Source organism: Macrotis lagotis, chromosome 8, assembly GCF_037893015.1.
Source record: "Macrotis lagotis isolate mMagLag1 chromosome 8, bilby.v1.9.chrom.fasta, whole genome shotgun sequence".
NCBI classification, from domain to species: Eukaryota; Metazoa; Chordata; class Mammalia; order Peramelemorphia; family Peramelidae; genus Macrotis; species Macrotis lagotis.
In genome coordinates, this window is record NC_133665.1 from 31,951,418 (window position 1) to 31,959,461 (window position 8,044).

General features: G+C 33.0%; 1 protein-coding gene across 1 annotated transcript in view; it reads left to right on the top strand.

Annotated features, from left to right (window-relative positions):
* Window positions 1-7,709, top strand: part of RASEF (RAS and EF-hand domain containing) — a 413,955-nt gene extending 406,246 nt beyond the window's left edge. The window contains exon 18 of the transcript XR_012470760.1: window positions 7,653-7,709. The gene's annotated coding sequence lies outside the window, so the exon portion shown is untranslated. The remainder of the gene's footprint in view (window positions 1-7,652) is intronic.
* The last annotated feature ends 335 nt before the right edge of the window (window positions 7,710-8,044 follow it).

Here is an 8,044-nt window from a genome sequence, read left to right on the forward strand (position 1 = left end):
TGGCTAATGCAGTTCTAATACATACAATGCTTCTTTACATTCAGACTGAGTTGCCAGCTTTTATATTGACCTTATGTATCTCTTCTCACCTTAAAGCCTCACTTTTCATATTCCAAGCCCACTCCCACCCCAAAGACACTCATTAAGCCTAACTACCTTTTTTTTGAATTAAAGATTTGTTATTTTATAAACTGAGAAGCCAAGGTCCAGAGGAGACTGATGGGTCTCTTAAACTCAATTCATATATGATGATGTTAGGTCAAGTAGTTTCATTACTGGAAAGTGAACTACATGGATCCCATGACGTCTACCCTAGCATTTTGTGTATATCATCCTGTACCAAAATCAATGACTGTGACCTTAAAAATGAGTTTAAAAATTTTCATGATATCATTTGAAGAGTGCATGTATAAAGCACACACAGGTAAAAGCATAATGTCTTCTGAGGGAAAAAAGGGTTCAAAACCTAAAATAGAATAAAGTATAGGCAATAAGCATGGTGATACATATAAACTAGGATACCACATCATTATCAGATTGGATGACCCAAAAGTAATAAGATTTCTATTTTTAATGAAGAAACCAGGCCATATGTTTAAGCATAAGTATTTCCCCCTTTACTGTAGACTCCTGGGGAGGCTAACCATTTTTTTTTTTCCAGTGGTGATACTGAAAAGAAATATGAGTTTGAAGGAATGAATAGGTTTCTATGGAAAAGTGTACTTCATAGGAAGAAGGAGACTGTTTTGGATAGTTTATAGATTCCTATAAGTCTTTTATAGATTGGTTTTGTACTCAATTCCTTTTTTTTCCTATATTGAACTGACCCAAGATTTCATTGATGCAGGGAATTTACAATGAGATAGTGCCTCTATTAATTCAGATCAATACCTCTTCTGTGACTTGTAGTCTTATAAAATTGCCTAGAGGATTGAAAACTTAAGTGACCTACCTAAGATTATGACCAGTATATGTAAGAGTCAGGATTTGAATCCAGGTCTTTCTGTTTCTGAACCAATTCTCTCTTCTCCATTATACATTCCCTTTTATCTAAGTACTTTATTTATTTATTTTTATTCCTTAGAATTTTCTAAATAAAACTTCATGTTATTTTAAAAATTGTTAATTACACTTCCCATTTTCCAATGCTTATTTCCATATCTGGTTTTTATGTGCCACTTTTATAGATGATATTTGTAATATGAATGAATGATTGTGTTTATTGTCTTTATATGTGAAAAGCATTGTGCTAAGTGCTGGAGATAGAGAAAAATCAGAGATAGTTCTTGCTCTGGGAATTCTAGTGAATTTGTGTATCTAGTGAAATCTAGTATCTAGAAAGAGATATCTAAATAATTCCAATTCTCATTCTTTTAGAAAAGTATTTTAGATCATATTGAACAAAGGACTTTTTAATTTTTTTTTTACATACATGAGAATTGTGCTTAGAGACTTTTCTATGTGATTGATGTGATTGTGTGATTTGTTTTATTTTTTACTATGAAAATTATGCACTACTATAAATTTGATTTAGATATAATTGATCTTTGTTATGTTATATTACATATTTTTTGCCACCAATTTATTGAATGTCTACATCTGTTATGCCAATAGTCACAGGTGATGTTAGTGTATCCTCTCCTATTTCTGATATATTTCTCTAGGTTTAGAAATCTGGATTTTGTTTTGTTGCATGGTATTTTAGTTAGGAAACACTAGAGAGTTAATGAATTCCATATTTAGGGATAAATTAGTTTTTAATATTTTCTTAATTGCTTTCACTTTTCACTTTGCCTTTTTCACAATTGTTAAATAGCAAAGATATGCTTGAAAGAGCTATTTATGTTTCATGATTAAGCATTTTTGTGGATGTTAAATGTAAGCTTGGGAAATATAAATAGAATACATGATTGCTATTTAGTAGTTTCTACAGGTTGCTAATCTTATATCCAATTCTATAATTTTCTTCCTAATATATTGGCCAGCCTCTTACAAAACATCTTAAAAAATCCTGCATTTAATGACATATTGTCAGGTTCTTTTAATATTTCTATTAGCATTTCTTTTAAGCACTTGCTTATTATGTCATTTGATACATCTCCATCTAATGCTTATATTGTTAATAATTATAATGTAGTTTCCTAGTTGTTTCTCTTGATGGGATATGTCTATTATTTCCCTTTTAAAAATAATGATAGCAAGGTTTTCCCTTTTGGATTTAGCTGAAGTTTTATATTTTCTATTTTAACTTTTTTACTTTGAATTCTCATGAATTCCCTATACCGTGAATTTTTATAAGCATATTTCTGACTTTTTTTAAATGACTGAATCCTGAAAATTGACATGTGAGACAATCCTTCTCAAATTAGACTTTTTTTCTGAAGAAAAACTCAGTAAAATTCTTTCCCTGCCCTTTTATCAATAAAAAAGCACTTGCTTGCTGGTAATAATCTCACAAACCCTTCATTCAGATTATAGAATGCGAATTCACATTCTTTTCCTACTCTCACAAAATATAGATTTATTTTTACCGATGCATTCTTTTTCTATGCATCCTTGCTCAGTTCACAGAAGAGGATGGTCTAGGAATTACTACCCTCCACCAGTCTTGTATTACTTTGTTCTACCGACTTTCATCTGTGCCATTGAATTTAAAGACATAATAATTTCACCTTCCCACCTTTCCCTTTTGTTCTACAGGTGGTTTATTTCTGTCTTTTCTACGTCTAATAAATTATTCTACTGAATTCTTATCCTTTGTGTTTTCAGTGACTCAAAAACACTGAAGAACCTCAAAACTACAGTCATTCAACCTTCTTACTGAAAGTACTCATTGAATAATCCCTTAATCACTGTTTGCTTTCTAGTTTACATTGTATCCTCAGCCATTAGGCCACAGTAGGTGCTTAATAATTGCTCACTGAATTTAATTTCACAAATAAAGTTTTCATATCAATGAATTTATAGTGATATAACTTCTAATTCTTGACTTAAAATTCTTTTATCAGAGATAAAAAAACAAATTTGTAGCAATCTACTTTTTTTTTTACCCTTTCTTGTTGTGATTAAAATTATATATCAGTCCTTCAAGGAGATTCAGTTTCAATAGTGTGGTTGCTCTTTCCACTAAATCGAATCGCAACTCATTTATTATCATTTTTTTTGAGATTTATTGTGGCCAGAACTAGTATTGTTCTGAGACTAGCTTGATAATGTATTTCAGTGAACATTACTAGATTGGTTCCAGGACAAGGGACAGACTGAGGCATACAAAACCTGCAAGATCCTGTATCATACTGGCATAGCCTCTGAGAATTTTGGGTTTTCTCCAAGTCATGCATCATACATCCATACATCAAACTAGATACTTAAGTAGAATGAGATGAAATATTTCACTGTAATAAAGTAGTCCCAGTGTAGAAATCTTGTCCCTAAATGATTTATTAGAATGTGATTCCTTTTGTAATCCTTGTGTTCCAAAAACATTTATAAACCAAGGAATTTAACATTATGTTTTTGGAAAGGACATTACTCCTCTTTAGTGGATAGGAAAACTTGTAGCATAGAAAGGCCTTGACCCAATGTGGTAGTGAAAGTAGTGAGAGAAACCAGACATTTTGCTATCAGCTTTGTCTCTTATCCATTAGCTAGAGCATATCACCTAGGAAATAAATTGGCTACTATTCAGATTGGTGCTTACTTGAGATAATTCACTCTGAAGAAATAAAATTTATGTATAATCAAATGCAATCTATCAATCATTAAACATTTTCAAATACCAACTATGTGCCAAATATTGTGATACATTCTATGATAATCCAAATGAGCATACGAGGCTTTGTGTGATTCAGTGAAAATAATAATGAATTTGGAATCAGGAGGACTAGGCTTAAATTCTAGCCTTGTTATTGAATAGCTATGCAAACCTTTTCATCTCATCAGTAAAAGAGAGAGAGTAATACTTATACAACCTACCTTACCAGAACATTGGGAAGAAAGAGCTTTGTAAAATCTGAAAAATCTTTATCAATATGTTGTGGCTATTGTTATATTATTACTATAAAATGAATATACAAACATAGATTGTATTTTTAAATCATAAAGTGCTCTATAAAGTTCTGTCATGTGGTCTGGCCCCAACCCTTGATGAGGTTGTAATCTAATTAAAGGAGACAAATTAGATAAATAAAACTAGATAACTTATAAACCAAATTACATAAGTAAAATGATCTATCTTGCTTTAAGGTCTCTAGTGATCTGTGGATGAATTGCTTAATTTTCTCTGAGGGGGAGGGAGAAGAACAGTTAGGGGTCAGGGAAGCTTTCATGCGATGTTTTCTAAACCGGTTAGTGTTCAAGGTCACCTCTGGGGAGTCTTTTCTCCTGTATTTGCTAAACAAAGTTCCATGTACCTAGAATGCTTACACTTCAAGGTCAGTAAAGACTGATAAAAACTTGATAGCACTTTGGATAGAAAATAGCTTTAGTTATTCCTGTGATGTGCTGGTGAAAAGAATAGGAAATGACCAAAGACAAAATCAATCGAACTGAATGGTGGAATTTAGAGAAAGGAATTCTGGTAATTTGAACAAAGAAGAAAATATTTAGTCACTCAACTAGCACATTCTTAATGACTGTCTGATAGAAGTGATGGTTCTTGTACATGACTATGTATCAAATAAGGGTGATAATTTCTATATATAAATAACTATTATTGAGTTGAATTTGAGACTACAATGTGCTGTAAGAATTCAAAGGAGAAAGAGATCATTTTATACTGGTAATGGATGAGATTTCTGGGAGGACAGGGAGGAAGAAAAGGAGGAGAGAGCAGAAAAACAGTTAGAGGGAGAAGGGGGAGAATGAAAAAAGAGGGAATGAGTGAAGGGGAGAGATAGAGAGATAGACAGAGGAGAGGAAGAAGGGAGAGAGAAACTATTACATGGAGCCTGGCCTAGCTGTCACAATATTGACCAAAAATAAATTTGCTTTTAAGTGACACAGATGATAGTTGTTATATCAAAGTGTATCTTGGAGTAATTGGCAGAACACATATGAAGTAGGTAATGGTGAATGTGGCAAAGGAGCTGTTAGGTTAAGATAGTTTTCTGGCCTGAGTGGGACACAGTCAATTTCCTCACTGAGCATAGAGTTTTAGGTATGTTCAGAGAGAGACATAGTTGATGACATATGTTGAAATCAGAAAAGCCAAAAGAAGTAGTTGAAGTAAAAGCTTCACTGAGGTAAGAAATTATAGCTCAGGGACTCCTCAGAGAGATGAGTTCTCCTGATCAGATCTTTCTGAGAAATGTTGCCATTTCACAAGTTAGCACTACCCCTTATCAGGGATTCCATGGAAGAGATTTTTTGCATCTAAGAGGAATGAATTAAATATACATCAGACTCCCTTCCAAAGCCAAAATTCTATGACTTTATCAAAAGCTATACACTATTAGAGAAGTCCTCAAAAGAATTACAAACTATTAATATTCATATGAGAAAATACTTCACATCATTAAAAATAAAGGAATTTTAAAAAACAACTTTTTATTGATGTTTTATTTTTCAGATACATTTTATGAAAGTTTTTTAACATTCATCCATATACATAGGTATATTTTTAAGTTACAAAATTTCCTTCCTTTCCACCCACCTCCCTACAGTGGTGGACTGTAATATTGTACATTCTCATTTGCATTAAACATACAGGTTAGGCATTTTCAGTATGAGGAATTAGGATTAAGGGAAAGAAATATGTAAGAGAGATTTTTATAAAGTTTTCATCAAATTCTGAAGAATCTTTTTGTTTTTTGTTTTGTTTGTTTTGTTTTTCTTCTTCTGGATGGGGATAGCATTGTCTATAGCTAGTCTAATATAATTGTCTTAAATCTCTGAACTGCTGAGAGGCTGCTTCCATCAAGGTTGATCATCTCACAATGTTGTTGTTAATGTGTATATTGTTCTCTTGGTTCTGCTTCCTTCACTCAGCATCAGATCTTGTAATTCCTTCCATGTTTCTCTAGAGTCTGACCACTTATGGTTTCTTATAGGACAATAGTACTGCATAATATTCATATACCATAACTTGTTTAACTATTCCCCAATTGATGGGCATCCACTCAATTTCCAATTCTTTGCCACTACAAAAAGAGCTGCTATGAATACTTTGGAACATATGTGACTTTTCCCATTTTTTTATGATTTCTTTTAGATATAGGCCTAGAATTGGAATTGCTGAGTCAAAGGGTATGTTTTATGGCTCTTTAGGTATAGTTCCAAATTGCTCTCCAGAATGGTTGGAGCAGTTCACAACTCCACTAGCAATACATTAATGTCTCTTGCCAGAACCTCTTCAACACTGATCTATTTCCTTTTTTGTATTTTAGTCAATCTGATAGGTCTGAGGTGATACCTCAAAATTGTTTTAATTTGCATTTTTCTAATCAATAATGATTTTCATATGATTATATATAACTTTAATTTCTTCATTTGAAAACTGTCTATTCATATCCTTTGACCAAAAAGAACAACTCTTGAGGTTGACAACAGTGAGAAAATATGCAAAGTCAATATCATAAAAATTATGAAAGATACACTATTGGAAGAACCATGAATTCATCAAGGTACTCTGAAAAATAATTTGGAATTGTGATTAAAATTTCCCATATCAATTGACCTAGAGATTCCACTGCAAGAAGTTTATTTAAAAAATATTTTTAAAAATTTAGGGTCCTGTATATATCAGGATATTTATACTATGACATTTTTAATAACTGCAGAGAACTGAAAACAAAACAACCTCAGATTATGTTAAATGTGTGGTAATTATTATATGTGGATGTAATGTGATGTCACTATTCTGGAAACCATAATGATTTTGATGAGTGGAGAGCAGCTTGGAAAAAAATTTATTAACTGGTTCAAAGTGAAGTAAGCAGGACCAGGAAAACAATGTACTCAATGATTAGAATACTATAAGAGGAAATATGTATATAATGACTAGAATGATTTGCATGGAGAGAATAAAGGCAAGAAGATCAGGATTTAATGTTGCAAAGGTTTAAGGACAAAGTTTAGATCCAAAGAAGAGATGTCCTTTATTGCAGAGGTGGGGGACTTTGAATGTAGCACACTGTAGGTAATGTTTTTCAATGGTTGTTAGTTTAGCTGAATGCACTGTGCTCTATGAGCAAAGTAGAATTGCAGTAGCTCCAAAGAAATATGAGATGTGCAAATTTAGAGGCATCTCCATTCCAAATGTTCATATGGACTATTTGTTCTTGAACTGTGGTAAAGCCTTTTGAGCTCATACTGGTCTGGTCACTCACAGTTGAATACATTGCACTTTGACTCCAACATAGTGACACCGTTTTGGTTCTCTTCTAGCACCAAGGACAATCACCTATCAGTTTGACTGGAATGTTTCCTCTTTTAGAACCTTTGTTATAAGAGAAGTCTTTCTAAGAGAGGATTGGGAGATCTATAGGGAAATGTAGGCAAGGTAAACACAAAATATATCATTAAAAAATCTAGAAAAATTTCATGGTTTTATAAGCTTTTCCCTCATTTTATACACACGGGTGAAAACTGCTCTGTGACATCTGATTGCTGGTATTACTATTGAATCTAATGCTGCCCCTTTCTTCTGACAGGTTACAGCATGCCTTTACTAAAAGAGAGATGCAACACTTTTGTCTGTTAAATGCCAGGTGAGTCTTCCTGCTGCTTTGGTTTTCAGCATTCCACAACTGTTGCTGCTTGACTTGAGCTTGGCTTCACTGTGTGTTTATGATATTTATTCTACTTCATCTCCTTGGAGTTACTCCTCCTGTGCTCACCATATAGCAGCTGCAAGGGCATCCTGCTGTTTTGCATTGTGTGCACCTGCCCAACACATTGTAAATGGTGCCAGACACCAGATACAGAGCTTGGAACCATTGAAAACAAGGAAATGGGATGAGTTGTGTATTATTTCAGTTGAAGAAATAATAGTTTAGGCCTGTTACTCAACAAGGCATCTATTTTATTTGGGTCTCCTAAAAAG